At 34.1% G+C, this 20,163-nt stretch overlaps 1 pseudogene; it reads left to right on the top strand.

Annotated features, from left to right (window-relative positions):
• The first annotated feature begins 10,457 nt into the window (after positions 1 to 10,457).
• LOC143647999 (coiled-coil domain-containing protein 62 pseudogene) lies at positions 10,458 to 12,038 on the top strand (annotated as a pseudogene).
• The last annotated feature ends 8,125 nt before the right edge of the window (positions 12,039 to 20,163 follow it).

Below are 20,163 nucleotides of genomic sequence, written 5' to 3'. Positions count from 1 at the left end.
TTACAGTTGATGAACATTTTAATAATTGTACTATTAACTATGAACCATGATTTAATTTAGGATTCACTGTTTGTGTTGTACAGTTCCATGGATTAAAGAAAATGTACTCTAGTAATATGCATACAACTTAAAATTTCCCCTTTCAACCACATCAAATATATAACTCTGTATTATCAATTACATTCACAAAGTGATGATACTCTCACTACCACACTACCAAAACTTCTCCATCACCCACAAATAGAAACTCTGTACATTTTAAGCATTAACTCCCCATTCTTCAGAAGTAATTCCTCAGAAATGATTTATTTTCTGAGTAATTTCTCTCAATGATCTTAATTTGATTGCATGTATTATCTAGCAAAACAGCTGGAACCTAAGAACTAAGGAATATTTATCTCTTTAAACCTATGTTTTTCTCATCAAGATTCAAGGTTAAGATATCCATAACATTAAAATCACAACCAATTTAAAATCAGACACCTATTAAAACTGGTATATAAGATGTTTTTATTTCAAAGACAAGTAAAAAGTAATTGAATGAGGATGGATGAAATTGAAATGCTATTATTATTTGAGAAATAAGATAAAATCCCACTACTGGTGTTCCCACAGATTAGAATCTGGGGATTTAAATTAACTAGATAAGTCTTTATGTTAAAACCAGGTTTTATCAAATTAAAATTGATACCTCTTTCTAAATTGCAGAAGGGAATTCTGTATTTCACACAGTAACTCTGCCTCACATATACATCATATAGGATTCATTTATTTCAGACCTGTGAACATGCTACTGTTCTTTAAAGGGAGTTCATGACACCATAAAAGATCTGAATGACAGGTCTTAAGACTTCTCCTTTATGTGTATCTATAACACAGGCATCCAATGTGCAAATTTCTCCACAAAACCGGCATTTATGTGTGAACTATACACATCCTGAACTGATGACAACAGGGTTATTTGTTGCGCTTGGTTTCCAGGGAAACAAGACTTTACAGCATCCCCACTTATCGAGCTCCACTCAAAGCTGCCTGAGAGTCGCCTTCAAAGAGCCCTTGTCTCCATCTGTGAGCTGAAGGTAAAGTGCTGTGATGTCAGCTGCTAACGAGCTGACTCTCTTCCATTGGGGCAGCCTAAATTTACTTCTGCTGTCCCCCTAGGGAACTGTCAACCAGGAATATGAGTGATAGAAGAAGAAATTATTGCCCCTTCCCGGGAGCATGACACTCTCTCTAACACACTTGCTAATTTGATAGTTACAGTAAAGGATGGATAGGGAAGGGAGAAAAATCTATGTTCATTTTCTGGTACTGCAATATCAGCTGAGTATTTGTGCCCTAACTTTCCTAAAGGAAGCTTCTCCCTGACATGCTCTCTGCATGTGCCTGTGATTCCTGGTTTTGTCTGCTGTGCTTGTTCCTAATTGCAGATTTCACGTAGTGCCCCCTTTGCAGATGCCTGTGTTCCCGTGCTCCTAATATGCACTTAACAGTGAAGAATTTTAACAGAAGCTACTGGAAACCTAAAAACAGATGTTTGAGATCAGTTGTGGAAGAATCTTTTTGCTCTGGTAATACTCATTAATCGGCTACTGCACCAAGTGTATGAACGGCAGGGGTACTCTTTCCCTGTGTCACCCACAAGGGGCATGTGTAGGAAGAACAGTCACAAGTAAGATAGATGAAGAATGCCTGAATTTGGGGACAAGTAAATAAATTCTTCTGAGACTGGAACATATTAGTACGTGAAAATACACTTCTGGTTTCATTATCTGGGGACTGATATATTATTTGGGGGTATATTAAAAATAAGTAAAGAGCAATAGGAGTCTTATTAAAGATATTTTAACAGTGGAACTATCATGCAAGAAGGAATTGACAAAAGTCATATCAACTCAACTTACATAAGGTGAAGCAATTAGGGACATTTGAATTGCATCACCGTTTACCTCCCTACTACCTAACTGGAATAAATGCTTTTTACAGAACAACACATAACATAGTTGGCAATGGCTTATGCTATTCAATTAGTGGAAATGGTGGGAAGTTTAGATCATTCAGGCTTCCAGAACCAATTCATTTCTTAAGGAAATCTTGAAGGAGTCAGCAGATTGTATTACATGATAAAAGATCACAAAGGGTGTGGGGAGGTATTCGTACAACTGTGTGAATATATATATACATGCACATGCATACTTGCATGCAGAAATTTAGGTTCAGAAAGTTACTACAAGGCAGACATTTTATAATGAATTATAAATAAATGTATATTTACTATAAAAGCAGACATTTTATAGTGAATTATAAATTTAAATTACAATTTAAAGTGTAAATTTATTTTCAACATAACTGGTAGTAATCCTGATGACAGCATAGCTTGAAACTGTTGCTAATGAAAATAGAAGACATGGGCATGAATCTGAAAGAATTGACAGGTGAATGCAGTGAGAGTATCTGAGAGTACAAAAGTAACTTTATGGATGGAAAATTAAAAAAAAAAAAAACAAGCCATATAGGGAAAGAGAAAGAATGTTTTAACATGTGTCATCTTTATTTTTACCCCTTCCAAACTCTGAGTTTATGTTTTTCCCAAATATTGATGTCACACTGAGAAGGAAATTAGAGGCTTTACTTAAAATGAAGGACATGAAGTTGCATATGTGGCAAATGTCTGAGTAAATTAAGGATCCCAATAAGACAACTGAAGACTTTCCAAAGATGAATCACTGGTGGTTTCTAGAAGAATAAAGATAATGTCCCGCAACGTGAGAGTCTTTCTGAGAAAGACTATTTAACAATGTCCGGCTCTTCTTTTAAACAGATAAGATGAAGATAAATGTAAATGGAATTTTAGAGAAAAGGGGAATTTTGGCCTCTGAGGGAACAATTATGAAACTCTTTTTCATACATTATTCACTAGATTCGACAGATATCATCTTTACTCTTCTTGGTACATCATCCCTTTATTCATTTCTTTATCAAAGACGTTTGCTTTTCTAGACAGAAAATTACCTCTGCCTCCTTTTTTGGTGCCTTTTCTTTCTGTGTAGTTGTGCTCTGATCTAACATTTTAGAACCTTGGAGGAAATTAACAATGCCTTATTGATTTAACTGTCCAGAAAGAATATATATAAATGCATAAATAAGTATATACATAAATAAATATTAAATAAGACTTACATAGAGTGGACCACAAATCATAATTGTTCTGAAAATTAAAAAAGAGAAAGAATCTTCTCATCTGTGTGTTCTAAAAGAATCAGAAATGATGCTACTCAGTTGAGCCTCTGTAAGAAGATGACTCAAGAATGTCCTCTTCCTCCAAGGGGAGGGCAAGAAGTTAAATATATGCACTGAGGGATAACTGGGTGCCACGGGAAATTTTAACTTCCATATTAGTTACTGAGTATGATGATTGCCATTAAGTAAATTTCCAGTCAGATAATTCTATGGTAAGAAAATCTTCCCCACGTATCTATTATGCTCAGAAGCAATAGGGGAGTTGAACTGGTTAATTGTATCATAGTCCATGAAAAAGTGTTAGGAAATTGCTGTAAGATTGAACAGCTCCTGGTGTTATTTATATACATATTTATTTTTTGTTGTCTGTGTACAGGAACTGAGGAAGATACATATGTTTATGATATTCTTTGATATAGTGGCAGTATCTGGAGAAATAAGAGTGGAAGGATAGCTCCATAATAAGAATCAAAAAAAAAAGAGAGAAAATATAGAGTAATATGTTAAGAATTATAATCTAAAATAAATAGTTCTATCTTAAGAAATGACCTCTTTTTCCCCACTGAAGTTGACTATATTCAAGGAAAGCTCAGTTTTCAAGAACTGGGATTGGCTCTAGATTTTTTATATCCTCTCATGCTTGTGGGAAGAGCCAAGCAAGATAACTCATATGGTTGTGAAAGCATTCTTTACTTTCTTTCCATGCTACCATAGTCATTGTTGTATCCACAGGGCTCTGCTTTTCCCTGGAATTTACTAGGATTTCCAGTGGCCTCATTTTTATCTCTCTTCCCACCAGCCCGAGGACTTTAGTGTCAGGGTCTCATGCCACTTTAATTACCACAGCAGTTTCTAAATTGGTGGACTTGACAGCTGAATCTTGCCTGCAGATTCATCTGTGTGCTCTTTGTTTCCACAAATAAAATGATTTTAAAAATTGAGAAACTTCATATAAAACCTGAATTTCCAGTTACTTTTGAAATAATAGGAATGTATAGCAATTCCAAGTGTGTCTGGAGATGGGTAACAGCAAGTTCCCTAGATTAGGTCTTTATTTCCAATTCAACAAAGTTACTGTCACTCCCTACTGTTCAATTCAATACTTGTCCCAGTTCAGTAACTTGAACCACATGACTGTACTCTTAAGACATTAGAATTTTGAAGTCTTGAACTTCCTCATCCTTTAGCTCTTCAATCTTGAAGATTAATCAATTAAACTTTCTCTCTTTACAAATATTGCATAACTGGACTGCAGCACCAACTATTTTATCACCTAAAACATGCTTGCCTTCTATGTTACAAGAGATTTGTCTTTAAAAACATTTACATTTCTTAGGGAATTGTGGAATGAAAACATTGAATCTAAATTGCTCTAGAATGTATAACTTTAAATGCTAAGGAGAACAAAATCAAATGTTTGCAGATTGTCTCAGTGCTACTGTAAAATTTATACATTCCATGAATGCTTGTGCTTATATAATCTTTAATCACTGCATGTCAAAATATTTATAGAAACTTAAGAAATAAAATAAAATAGCATTAGAAAATTAGCACAGTGGGTGGGGAGATGAGAATATTTGGTATTTTGAAGAGGCAAACATTTTGGAACGATAGCTGGAACTGTGACCCCATTTGTATCCTGAATTAGTAATGGTGTTTAGATTACCCTTCACACCTACTACCCAAGAGCTTTTTATAATTTAGATGGGTGAAGATTAAGAAAATGTGTTACAAACCTGCTACAAATTCAATAGGTTAGTATTCAACTGGTTTACAAAAAGATAGCAAAGTCAAGAGAGTTTTATATATGCAAGTTTATGCTGTTTAGTGGGCACAAAACTGAAAATAAATAGAGCTGGTTTATGTAACCGCTTCTTTTTAAGAAAAGTGACACTCAAAACTAGCCAAGAGCTCAGAGCTGAAATGGCATGGATTTTGAAATTTAGAGTAATTATTCCTTTGAGTCAACCAAATCTAAATTTCCCAAGCCAGTGAAACAATATGAATTCCTCCAACTCTGAATCTAAAATAATAGCAATCTGTCTCATTTGGATTCCTTTTATTAATTAATTTATTAATATACTTGTTCAATTTATGCCCATTGACAAAGAACCCTACAGGGAAGTATGAAGAGCCTATTTTTCATTCGGTCTTTTCAAAAACTTAAGTCAGAATCATAAACAGACACAAGATATTTTCTAGGATTCATAGGATTTGGGGTAATTCAGTTAATTTAGGTGCAGGGAAACAATAATCCTAATATTTATCTGTGTTTATATTTTCTTCCATTAGAACAATGTACATTGAAGTGACAAGTGTAATTAGGATGAAATATGTGCTGTCCATTCACCCATTCTCAAACTTCTGGTGCATTCTGGGACTCTTGAAGGGTCCCAGTGTAGAGTAGTTCTCTTATTGCAACAGTTATAAGTCAAGAAATAAAACAAAGAATCAAAAAAGCAATTAAAGAGCTAAAAAATAATTATCTCTAACACTGATAATGACAGTTTGGAGCATTAACATTTGCATGAGAATCCAATGGATTCCAGAATTTGGTGAATATATCCACTTGATTGTCGGCAGTGCTGGATCTCCCTAACAGGGAGCCTGGACCTTCAGGGCCAGTGGAGAATGCCAGCTTCCTTTGGGCAAGTTGCACTCAAAATAAAGAAGAGGTTTTTTGAGCTAAGCATGTCCAGTTTTGTTTTTTTTTTCCTTTCCAGAAATGTACCTATCTGAAAAAAATCAATCTACCTTCCAAAAGCAGAGTAAGGAAAATATATGCCCAACATCCAGAGTTGGGAAGAGACATTTCTTTTATAAAAGATTCCATCCTAGATTAGCTGGATTTCCCCAACTGGAATGAAAATTTTGTAAAGTTGGGATCATGTCCACCTTATGTGCTGCAATTGGCCATAGTCATAGCAAAGTGTTTGGCAGAGAGTAGGTGTCCTTAAATTATTTTCAATGAATGGAAAGGTAATTTTTTGCACTATAAAATCTCTCATTTTCATTAATGAATATTTAAGGAGTGGTACTCATATTTAACTCTTCAAGCATCTGTTAAGTGGGCACTTTTAGACCCTGGAATTATTCTGCAGTGGCATGTGAAGTGGATGGGGATGTATATGGGCTTTTGTGATGATGCTTTCTCTGGAAAGGATGTAAAGTGAAAGGCCCATCAATAGGAGGAGTAAGTGTAAGACGAACCAGGCAGAAATCATGGGAGGAGAAACATTTGGAAAGTGCCAAGAAGTGAAAGGAAGAGATTGATTAGGCTTGAAGACATAATGTTGAATGAAATAAGCTAGACACAAAAGGCAAATATTGTATCATTCTACTTATATGAAACACCTAGAACTTGCAAATCCATAGAGACAGAAAGTATGTGGTGGTTTGAAGCTGTTACATACCCCAGGAAAGGTCACCTTCTTTTAGTCCATTCCTGTGGGTATAGAGCTAGTGATTAGGCTATTTAAGTTGAAATGTGACCCACCTCATTTGAGGTGGGTCTTAATCCCCTTACTGGAGACCTTTATAAGAGGATAAAGGACACATAGAAAAAGCCCTGAAAGTTCAGAGGAGCCCGAGAGAAGCTAAGAGACAAGGACACATCCACAGAAGTTGAGAGAGGAAACCACTGAAGCCAGAGGTTGAAGCAATGAAACCCGGGAGGAAAGAATAAGCAACCTACACATGGGCCTTCCTGCATGATGGAGGTGTCTCGGATGACATCTGCCTGTCTTCAGGGTCCAGGGGTCGCCCTGTTGATGCCTTGAACTGGACATTTTCATGCCTAACAACTATAAATTGTAAGTTAATAAATCCCCATTGTAAAAACCAACCCATTTATGGTATATTATATTGCAGCAGCTTTAGCAAACCAGAACAAAGTAGATTACAGGTTACCAAGGGTGTCTGGTGGTGGGATGGAGTAGGGAAAGAGAATTGGGGAATTATTGCTTAATGGGTACGGAGTTCCTATTTGAGATGATGAAAAAGTTTCAGTAATAGATGGTGGTGATGGTAGCACAGCATTGTGAATGTAATTAGCAACCCTGAATTGTACCCTGGAAAGTGGTTCAAATGGGAAATTTCGAGTTGTATATATGTTACCACAATATAAAGTTATTTAAAAAAAAAAACAAAACAGAAAGTGAACGGACATTTCTCGTTCTAAGTCAGCTAGGTCAGCCATGAAATGTTCGTATTTTTGATGGTAAGCAATTCAAGTCAAGGATTGATTGTTCTCTTTTATTCTAGGGCAAACTTCTAAGTAGAGTTGAAGCATGATTCTGAGCTTTAAATATTTAAATACATTAAGGAAATTTTTGTTTCTCTTTTCCATGTTTACAGCTAATGGTTGCATAGTTCATTTTATCAATGATCTCTCATAAAATAATAAATTAAAAATTTAATGAATAACTGAATAACTCCTGTTCAATCAACCTTACCTCAATTTAGTCAATTGTCACACTCTTTGTAAAGTTACAATTTGGATTTGGATCGTTTGTAACTTAGTTCATCATTTGTATTTATGTTTCTTGGTATTATAACTAGATTTCATTTCAGGAATAACTGTATTTTGGTAATAAGCAAACGTAACTTAGTAAAGATTGATACTACATTCTTTTAAATATTCATTTGAGAATGATGATGAAGAAAAATACGGCAATTTTAAAAAACATTAACTTGGCTATTTTGTTGCTTGTTTTCCTTACATCTAGACTGATTATTAAAATTTATGCTCTTTCCAGTAGAATGGAATGATTTCTAAACGTGTAAAAAAAAATTTATGCTCTTTCTTTCTTTTCTTGAGAATGCAGTACCAAGTTAATCATCATGCTTCAATTAATTCAAATTTCAGTAATTGCCTATAATTTTAAAAGTTAGTGTATTAGACATTGCGACGTTTGTCCAGGTTGATTTTACTTACTTTTTATGGATTTTGAAAGTACCCAAGTTACAATCTCAGTCATTCAATCATTGTCTGCCTAATTCAAAGCACAAGACATATATTATTCACCAATAGTTTTATAGTTACAATCTCCTACACAAAGACAGTATTTGGGACTTTCTAATTCTTGTATATATGATTTATTCTGAGTTTACTGTTCTTATAATTCTTTTATTTTAAAATATTTTATTATTATTTTAATTATATTAAATTTAACATTAGAAAATATACCTATAACTAAAGTATGGGTCAGCAACAATGTTCTTTCTTTATCCCATGGATTAAGGGGTTTAAAAGATCGGAGGTATAACTTAGAGGGACATGAAAAATGAATATAACAACCACCTTCCTTTAAAATCATTAGAGATCAATAAAATGAGGACAAAAAATGAGACTAGTCACAGCAGGACTGGAAACTATGCTTTCTCAATTTTAATTTAGCATTATCTCACATATAATAGCTCATAGCATATAAATTACCTTGTGACAAAAAAAGTTCCATGAATTTCTGCAAACACAGTCCATATCAGTGGTGACAAAAAATGGCTGATCATATTTCAGTAATGTGGTCTAAGCATGCATCTTACTTCTCTATGTAATCATGAATCATGGAAACAATGTTAGCATAAGTGTGAATTCAAAAGGACCAATTAAATATTATAGTTCAAGTCAAGCAGTAACTCTAATACTGCTTCAATCATTTGACAGCAAAAAAGCAAATCTGAAAGATACTTCCACTTGAGTGACTAATTTCCTGAGTGTGGACGGTAATCCCTAAGACCTTTCAGTGACTGTCTGTAAACCCCAAAAATCCTTTATTTCTGAATATTTTACAAAATTTCATAATTCCAAGGAAAACTGTGGCCCCCAAAATAATGTCAACTGCTGGACTTGAACAGATATGAGCGCACTGATGTTCATAGCATTATCATTCTTAATTGCCAAAAGATGGAGGCAACTAATTTATGGATAAACAAAATATAGTCCATACAAACAAAGGAACAAAGTTCTGATACATGCTACAACATGGATGAATATTAAAGACATGTAGAATGAAATGTCAGAAACAATACATCAAGTATTGTACAATCTCATTAACATGAAATCATTAGAATAAGTAAATTCATAGAATCAAAAACCAAAATAAAGGTTATCAAGTGCTGGGGTGGGGGTAAGGAATGGGGAGTTGATACTTAAATTGTACAAATTTTCTCTTTAGGATGAAGAAGATTTATGGTAATGAATGGTGGTGATGCTTACCCAGCATTTTGAATGTATATTTCAAAATGAATGGAACTACATATTTGAATGTATCTAAAAGGGGAAATTTTAGTTGCTTGTATAATACTAAAACTTTTTTTAAGGCAAAAAAAAAAAGAAACAAATGATACTAATAGATGCTTGGATAGAGAGGCTTTTGAGTTACTAACTCTCAGACTCTCAGAATCTGACCTGTGTTACCCTTAAAAAAAGGAACAATAAAAGGCTTACTACAAAATCAACTAATGTATGACTGTATTTTTGAGTGTTTGGTTATTTGAAACTCCTGAAGATCAATATTTAACCAAATAAAATATATTTTTTTAAGACTTCCCCTTTCTTTCACTTATTTTGCTCATTTAAATACAAGGATTTATATATGGTAATTATTTTTTAAAATTAAACTATAAAGAAAATTGTAAAGTAAAAATATTTCCCACAACTTGCAGCTATTCTAATTCTCTTGAATTATTGCTAATATTACACAGCTACAAATCTACTCATCAGTTTGTATGTTCTCTAGTTTTTCTGTAGTCTACTTTGCCTTGAACATTAGATAGAAGGATGACTCAATTAACTGTCTTAAATCATTTTGATTATTAGGCAAGATAAAAATTCAACATATATTTAATCAGTAAAATATTGACAAAATTGGTGAATTCCAAACATGCATAGAGAAAAAATTATTATCTGTCTTATTGTAGTTATTAATGAACTTTGATATTTGACCATTTTTAGAAATCAAATTAACATTGGTTTGTATTGGACTTAGGGTTTTAAAAGAAAATCTAAGACATTTTCACCCAATCTTTGTTTTTGCACTTGGTTTGTTCAGGACTTTCCATTTATCACTGCTAAATGCTGTCCTATCAGATTCACCTTAGAGATCTCTAATGTCAAAATATTTTGGGGGAGCTGGGCAGGCAGTTTGTGAGGGCTTGCGGGGGCCGGCCGCGGGCGCCGGGCTGCGGGGCAGCCGGCTCGCCCAGCCGTTGCGGGCGGGCGCGCCTATGGCATTTCGAAGGTGACGCTGCCCCCACCGACTCTACGCGGCGGAGGAAACACCTATGAACCCTTTGGCGACCTTCCTCACCCGGCGTCAGGACATCGGGTCAGAAGTTGAAGTTTCCACTATTGAGAAACAAAGGAAAGAATTGCATCTGCTAATTGGAGAACTGAAAGATCATGATAAAGAGCTCAATGATATGGTTGCCGTCCATCAAAGACAGCTTCTTTCATGGGAAGAGGATCGGCAGAAAGTATTGACTTTGGAAGAACGATGCAGCAAATTAGAAGGTGAACTGCATAAAAGAAGTGAAATAATAAGGTCGCTCAAGAAGAAGGTAAAAATCCTTGAATCTAATCAAAACGAATGCCAAGCGGTTGTTCAGAAGACTCAACTGCAACTTCAAGAAATGGCTCAAAAGGCAACCCATGCTTCTCTCCTCTCTGAAGACCTTGAGTAGAGAGAGAAAAGAGGAAAGACGAGTTACTTGATATTGCAAAGTCAAAGCAGGAGCGTGCAAACACCGAACTGCATAATCTGAGACAGATTTATGTAAAGCAACAGAGTGATCTTCAGTTTCTTCATTTCAATGTGAAAAATTCTCAGGAATTAATACAAATATATGACTCAAAGATGGAGGAGTCAAAGGCTCTGGAATCCAGACTCAGTGGAGAAGCAAAAGTCCTGGCCTCTGGAAGGGAAAATTCAGATTGAACCTGAAAACAAAAGTATGTTGTACAAGATCCATGCAAAATCACCAAAAGGTAATGAAATTGGGATTCAAAATGGAAAGAAACAACTATCTGAAGCATCTTTATCTGATGAAAAGCAGTGGCATGATTTCAGTGTTTACCTGGGCTTGACCAATTGTTCTGATTTAAAACAACCAAAAAACTCAGATGCTGCATGTCAAGATCTGATGGGAAAATCTGAAGTCTCTTGTTGCCAGAAAAATGAAGCCTGTCTGGGTGACAGTGACATTTGTGAAGCTAAGTGCTGCCACCCTAGTAACTTCATAATTGAAGCCCCAGGCCACCTGTCCGATACAGAGTGGATGAGTATTTTCAAGCCTCCTAAGGTGGAAAGAATTGTTCGCCACAAATCTGTGTGCACTTGTTCAGAAAACATCAGTGGAACAAAATCTAACGCCTCGACAAGAACTTAGACTTCTCAGAAGAGTTGACTCAAAAAAGTACCCTGACAATTGAAGAAAACAAAAGTTGACTTCACTATTCAGTGTGATCATGGAAACAGTTTGCTCATCTATGGGGAAGGCAGGAAGCAGACATCAAGACCAAATACTTAATCTGGCAAACAAAAAGAGGATTTTAATCTTTTGTAAGCAACATTTAATACCAAAGGGGAGCAGAAACTGTAATCCAAATTTTTGAATATCTGTGTCGTTTTCAGCTAACCACTTTCATGGTTAAGAAATACATATTTAGAAATTAGACATTACTGTATATTGTATATATACAAACTTAGAATTATGCTAAGAAAAAAAAGACTGTAAAGATGTGGACTACAGTTAAATACTAGAGAAGCCACTTCAAAGTGTGAACATAAAACAGAGAACCCCTGCATTTGGTAATTAATGGTATAAAATCTATTTTAACCATCTGAATTTTAAAAATCTATGTATACATTTAAATTATAGCCAGTAGCTTATCAGCGTTAGCTCCAAATATATGAAAAATAGTATTCTCTTCTTTGGTGGTTTTATCCCTGTACTTTGCTGTGTAAATATACATAAAATTATATGGTCTGCTTTTAACTGGAAAATATCTCCTTGGTGACTGACAATTGAGGTCCTTCTGTCTAAAAGCTGCATAGAGCCTCATCTTGTCTGGGTCTATAGTTTTCTCATCTACTTATGCAAACGAAAGTTTGTTAGAAGATCAAGTTTTATGTGCATGTTTAAAAATCACTAAAAATTAGAGCACTTTAGTTTTAACTTGTAAAATAATTTAATATTTTAAAGAATATACTGTGTGCCTCTTTCCCTTCTGAGAAAACTGATTGATTTCACTCAATAAAAAATACTTTAATAATAAATAAGAAATATATATATATATATATATATATATATATATTTGGAACTTGGTGATCAACCCAAAGCATAGGACCTAGAGTGTTCCGGCCTCTTTACAGAATCCCATTCTACATTCATTTTAGGGCTTTGCCTTCTGTGTGAATAGCAGGTCTAAATTAAGATGCAAATGTCACCATGATCCTTATTACTTTATGTAGGTATTTTTCATATAACATTGATCAAGTTTTTCCTTTTGTCATACTCAACCCACACATCCCCTGACCATTCCCTCTCCCATAAGAATCAGTAAATGAAATATATCTTACTCATCCCTATATGTCTGGTAGTATTTATTTTCACAGTGGCTTAAAAACATAGTAAATTGACTTGGAAAGTATACATTGTGCTCTGTCACACAGAAACTGTGTTATGTGCTCATGTATAAATGTGAAGAAAACACAGAAGTGCATGTCAATGAATTCACAGCTATAGTAGTAGGCACACAAAGAGTTATGAAAAATACAAAAGTGCAGTTACAGCAACAAGCAAAGAATGTTGTCAAATGTTAAACTGAATTGAAATAAACCTGGATTCCAGCTTCCTCAATTATTTTCCTGAATCCCAGTATAAAAAAAGATAATATAAGATACAAATGGTATCAGTTAATTTCTTCCCCACTCTGTACCGAGTTCTTCATAGATATACCTTCAATAAAAGAGGGGTTTCCAATGTATTATCTTATATCATTCATATCCTGAGCGACAACTTATGTCCAGCATAGTTCTCCTTGTAATGTGATTTCATGTGCTTTATTCCCCTAAAATTAGTACTTATACTAAAATTTTGCAAAGCAACCCACCACCATTTTTTAAATAAAGTTTTATTTGCATCCCAATTTTTATCCAAGGTACACTCAATTGTTTTAAAAAAAAACAGATACAATATGAACCGTTCTCACATAAGGCCTTGAAAAGAAAAACAAGACTGTTTCTATATAGTCCTTAAACAAATGTTGGTTAAGCACCTGGTACATATTATTATTCTTCCAGTTGTTGGAATCACAGAAATAAGAAATCTTACCTGTAGAAAATAAATAACTATACATTAATTTGTTTTGTTCACAAGTGTTTATTGATGGCCTACTATGTCCAAAGCTTAATTCTGATTTAATAATATATTTCCTTTTTGCTCAATATTCTCTGAGTTTAATGGGGGAATTCAACCTAGAAGCATAATGACCTAGAAACACTATATGTCACATGCCCAAGGCATAAAAATGCACAGACTTTTATGGAAACATACAGAAGAAATACCCTGCCTGTTTGCAGAACCGAGTTAATTTGGGAATCTAGAGCATCAAGAATGTCATCTTGGAGAGGACATGTGAACTGAGTTTCATAAATTAAATGCAGCTAATAGCTATTGGAAGAACATTCCTTGTGAAGAAGGCAAGGTAGCCAACACCATAAAAAGGGGGAAATCCTAGAATCAAGAAAGTCAATTAAGAAGGTATGGAAAGAGTCCCAGAAAAATGTGATGTTTTCCCGAGTTACCACAATGGATGGATGGATGGAAAGGAGCGGAGAAATTCGAAATGTTTCTAAGTGTTTTTGGTTAAGGATGGTAGTGAGAGAGAAGGAAATACCAAGAAAAACTCCCATGTTTCCAGGTTGATTGATTGGGTAGATGGTGACTCCCTAGCAGAATATTTTATGCAATATAGTAATTAGTTAAAATTTAACAGACATTTTAATTTCCTAAGCCCTCAAAATGGTTAATAGGGCTTGGGATGAATTAACCCCTCGGCAACTTATCCCTGTCATGAGAACCTGCTAGACCTTTGCTATGATACACCTCAACTTATTTTCATTTCTTGTGAATGATGAAACATGGAAAAATTAGAGCAGAAATATGGAAAATTTAACATAAATAATAACAATTGCTGCTCTCTCCTAAATATCAAGGCATAGAGAATCTTTCAGAAAAGAAGGATTGACAGTACTTCCTCCGTAGTTGAAATCATATTGATAAACTATGCATGTATGCAATGGATGCAAATTAAGGTTTTTTCAATGTAATTATGCCTAAAATGAACCTAAGAGACTAACATGGTTTTAAACATTGGAAGAAAACCATCATAACTGTCCACAATTGGAGCCTTACACAAGATAAAAGAGAATTCTAGTATATCTAGACCTGGATAATAACTAATATGTTAGAGTAAAATTAGATGGTGTTTCTTCTCCCAGAGCTACCTTAAATCTTGTGAGCATCCCATATAAAATGGATAATATACACATCTATTATAAACTTAAATAAGATAAGCCCACAAACTCATTATCTCCTTGCTGAAATATTTTCCCTCCCCCTTTAATATCATCATAATTGTCCACATCAGCCAGGATTGAAATCTTGGCACCATCTTGTAATTGCAGTCCTGCTAGTACTTGGGGCAAGGGTTTTTCTGAAGGAGTATGAGGAGCCAGGATTAGGAAAAAACAGGCAGAGCTCAGAAATGAAGCTAAGGTACAAGAGTAGAGGCAGGCAAGGTCTCTACACGTCAACATATCCAAAGCCAAGTTGGAGCAGGCTATTTAACACTAAAGTGATCAGTATATGATCAACAACTATTTGGGTGCAGGAGGTCAAAGCATGGTAGTGGATCAGCTAGGCAGTTAGTGGGAGGACCAAAATCATAGAGGTAAGGAGTCCCTAGAAAAAAAGCTGGATGAGTGAAACGTTGAGCAGGTAGTTAAAAATCAGAAAATCCTAGGAAGCAAAGAGCAGACAATTGTCAGAGGGTCTGTATCCAGACCAGCACAAGGATGAGAAAATTTCACAGGCATCTTGCCAGCAATTATTTACCCAACTGTGATCAAATACAGCAAGCCGTTTTACTGTCCTGTGGTTTGTGAACTACAGTTTATTTCATAATTTTAAAATCTGGCTTTTAAAGGTGGAAATGTCTTAAAAAAAAAAAAAAAGACATTTAGAAGCCCATAGGGCTAAAATGACAAAGACAGATAGGTTTAAAACGTTGACCAGCATGCACTAATATTGTTACCCTTTTCGGGATTTCAAAAGGGCTCAATATACTTTTCCTTTATTCTTTGATTGAAATACGTGCATAAAAAAACAGTCAGTATAAACAGCGACTCAGACTTAATTCAAGATTCTTATTCAGCACTGCCTATTGGGAAGCATGAGGCAAGCAATTTCTTTCTGAGCCCCCACTTTTCAGTGTAATCATACCCCATACAACACAAAGATGACTGATGCTATTCCTGGATTATTGATTGACTTGTACCATATAAAATTTCAAAATAGATTTGAAATGGCTAAGAATATCCCCATCTAAACCCATACTCTAACATATCTCTTCAGGCTTATCAAAAGTTGTATTACCACAGCTTTCCAGAGGCTATTACTTCAGCCTCTGTGCTCAGTCCCAGCATTTTTATCCTCTCTGACACTTTGCCCTTCTTTATTTTGGATCTTTCTTTATTTGGAATCTTTCATTTCTCTCTCTCGCCTTTTTCCTCTTTTGCCACAAACACATAATGTTCTTTCTTAAATACTATGACACAATACTTCTTAAATATTATAACACAATATTTAATCCTAATAGTCAATCCTTTGATCCTAATTTCCTGTTTATTTTAATATTTTATCTCATTTCACCACCTATTTTCTCAAATAACGATTTACTCCAACATTTTCTATCTCTCCTTCGCCCATCAACATCTTACTTCTACCTCCAGCGCTTGATGAAATGACACATTCCAGTATGTGATTGGCCTGTTCTTAATTATTTAACTCTGTGTCATTTTCCTTGACCTACTTTGAGAGCTTTACTTAGGGAAATCTCTCATTCTCTGTTTCTGGCATATTGATCACCATTCTCCTTTAAATATGTATGACAACAGTTATGCATATCTCAATGGCGACTATTAGTTCTCTAATTATTAGATGTAGATTAGCCCACATTTCAACCTTTAATCCCCTGCGTCCTCTTTTCACTTACACTCAGAAATGTCATCACCTCTTGTTTAAATTAGCATTTCTAAATATAACTATCATAGCTATACTGACAACTTAACTTCTTTCTGCAGCTCTGTCTTGCATCTCAGGAAAAAATCATTATGTTTAATAAATGAAAGGACACTGTACCATATCTAAAGCTGAGCAGATTTTCATGTTTCTTTTCAATACAAATCTACTTATTTTTCCTTTTATTTCATGTCCTCTGGACTAAAATGTTCATGATCACTTTTGATCTACTCTCCCTTTGAGACTACCACATTTAATCAATCCAAGCCACAGTGTTTCATATGTCTAAATGACTTCTGTTTCTTTTCTTTCTGTATGGAAAGGAAATTTCATCATTGTCCTAATTAAAGCTTTAACCATCTCAAGTCTTCTATGAAACAGATTCTTCATAGGTCTTCTCTCACCAGAGTTTCTTCTCATATGAATCTATCTTGCAAACAGTCAAATCTTTTTATATGCCACTTTGACCATGTCACACATTTGATTTAAATACGTTGGATCAAATCAAAGCATCTCAGCTTGGAACTCAGAAATCTCACACTCCGTCTGCAATTGATCTTTCTAGATTTCTCTATCTATTCACCCAAATAGCCAGATCTGGGTACTATCATCTTCCATAGGACACTTTCATTAACCTAACCCACAATGCTCTCCTAAATTCTGTATATACAACAATACATTTTCCTCATAAAATTATGTAATATATATTGTTTTAAATATATACTTCATATCCTTTCAACTCCATTGAAATTATTTTATTTTAAAAAGTGTTTTGTGTTTCTTTATTAGTCACTAATTCTTAGTTCATTGTAAGCACTATTTTTTTAATTGATGACTGCTTTGAAGATCATAATAATTACTATTAAAGCATGTAATAACTCTCCTTTTCCCTCTCCCAAATTTGTATGTGAGTGCATATAATACATTATTTGATTGTAGCAATTCATCTCCATGTTATAGGAAAAAAAATGTATTTAGCCCCAAATGTGCAAACACAAACACACGCACATTCACAACTTAATTCCACAATCACTTGGACAAGCAATGATATTTTCTACTTCAATGTCTTTCCTTTTAAACTGATGGTTATACTATCTGCCTTTACCTTCTCACTGTGGATACATAAAAAAAAAAAAAACCTGTCATGAATATATACACTGTGTATATGTAAATATACTATAACACTTCAGAGGGAAGCTAGTCTTTGAAGCTATTAATCTCATTACTACTTTACATTATTAAGTTCAGAAACCTTTACAATAAAATATAAGAGGATTCATGTAAGCAAAGCTATTTTGGAGTACTTCAGATAGCTTTTTCTTCGTGTGTATTTTTTCTTAAAGTGCATCTCAAACACTAAAAAATTAGTTTGATGGAAGTGCCAATTTAACTGCTCACAATTTTTAAATTGTCTGATAAATAATATTAACTGTACTGAAATCTCTTGTTTTCTTTTAAAGCATTTCATATTGCAATCTAATTTCGCCACACAGAATCGTTGGTTTTAAACCTTCAATATTTATTACAGCTACAAGTTGGTCTGATAAAGAGCAGCAGTACCCTCTAGTGGCTACTTTTCTTTTGAGAAGCTGCATACATTTTCATTTCCTTAGTTTCAACTTGTCATTTAAGTTTTTTTTTTCATAAATATTTTCTAGTGAAGTTTGTCACAGATAGTTATAATTGAATATACATTTGTCACATTGTGACATGAAAACATCAAGGATTAATTTTATTATTTTCAAAGTCTTAACAACCAATAAGATTTTTTAAAGTAGAAATCAAATCTCCAGAACCATTTTTGACAGCTTTCCACCCAAACCAGTCTCATTTCCTTATCAAATGTGACTAGAATTCAAAATTCACTGAGACAGATTTTTAAAAATGGTTTTCATCTATTTTATCTATAAAAAGTTTTAGTATAAAAATAGCTAAAGAGTTTATGAGGAGCAGGAATAGCCTGCTAATAAGTCCAAATATTTGCTTCCTATTAATAAGTGTCTCAAAATAAATAAAGATGCTCAAGTAATAATTCTCTTCCAGTGGCTTATTTATATGCATAGGAAAATAAGCATATGTACATTTGCAGTTTAATGAAGTTAAACAAATATTTTTTAAATATCAATTAGTGCTGGATAAGGAAGGTGCTCTAAAAATATTCTACATTCTCAAAAAACACTTATCTAGATGTCATCTTATTAAAATAGTATGTCCATAATAATTCCATTATATTCTTGGATATTAATCATTTTTCTAGTTTAAAAAATAAACAATTAAATATAGAAACTTTAAAATGTACTTAGGCTACTTTAAATATCAGGAGCAGAAACTTGCTAGGCATTCATTCGCCATCTCAATATTAGAATATCTCTCAACCTGCCCAGTACAGTTTATTAACACATACACACATACACCTTAATAAATCCAAATAATTCTAAAATAAGATAACTTCCAGGGTATGCTTATAATCATGAAAGCATACAATACACACATATGTTGCTTTCAATAACTCCTCAAATATAGTAAGAGTTCTTAAGAAATGCATTATTATTCTCATCATATTTTGCTCACATATTCAAAGATGCAGAATTGGCTACCAGTGACCTCTGTGAAATAATTTTCAGTTGAAATCATCTCAACCTTACTGTGTATACTGGAGAGCCAACACGTATGTACCATAACTGCAGTCTTTCTTGCCCTCCTGTGGCTTCCAGAAGGAAAGCAAAGGGAAGAAAGAAATCCTTCTTTGCTTCCCTTCCTGCCAAGCTTAACAGGGCTTCACTACACCTCTTCACATCGCCCAGGGCTCCTTTCAGGCAGCCCTCTCCACATAGCTTTCTCTGTCACTAGAATCACCTGATTTTTTCTCTCCTGGCCCTTTCTAGTCCAGCCTTGCTGCCTCACCTAGCTACCTCCTGTAGTTTAACTACAGCCTGAGCACAGCTTTATAAAAAGTCACAATGTTAAATTCTCATGGATTACCCAATTTGAGTGTTCATATACTTTCTAATTGATTCACCCCTTTGCTTATGTATTAGTTCTGGATTTTATGAAGTTAGTGAGGATGATAGAAAAATAAACTTCAAAAGAAACATAATTTCTTTTTTTGCCTAATTACTTATATACAATGCAGTATTTGAATAATAGAAGGAAAGTATCATTATTTAAAAGCATATAATCCCATATATTGAATACAGAAGTAGAGTATGATTTTCTTTCCTTAATTCAACATAGGCCTATGAGCAGTTGGCATATATAAAGATGTTAACTAAAAGATATTGAATGTATAAAATAAGTGCTTCACACAGTTTAACAAATTTATAAGAAGCTATAGTTACTAAAGATGAACATTCTGCTGACTCATTCATGGGCAGTCTTTTATAGCCACTACATTCAAGATACTACTTTGTCCAAAAAAATGATTATTTAGAATTGTGAATCATAAAATAATGAGTATGAAATTTTGAAGATTATTTATAAAAACCTTTACACTTGGGAAAAGCAAAATAGATTCATCAAACTTGTTAATAAAGGCATGAAATTCCACCCAAATTCTATGCTACACATTCACTCTTTCACATTAACTAAATTATTTTTTTGTCAGTTGGGAAATACACA

Source organism: Tamandua tetradactyla, chromosome 10 (assembly GCF_023851605.1).
Source record: "Tamandua tetradactyla isolate mTamTet1 chromosome 10, mTamTet1.pri, whole genome shotgun sequence".
Classification (NCBI taxonomy): domain Eukaryota; kingdom Metazoa; phylum Chordata; class Mammalia; order Pilosa; family Myrmecophagidae; genus Tamandua; species Tamandua tetradactyla.
Note: the sequence above shows the minus strand (reverse complement) of the source record. Positions and strands in the feature narration are given on the sequence as shown.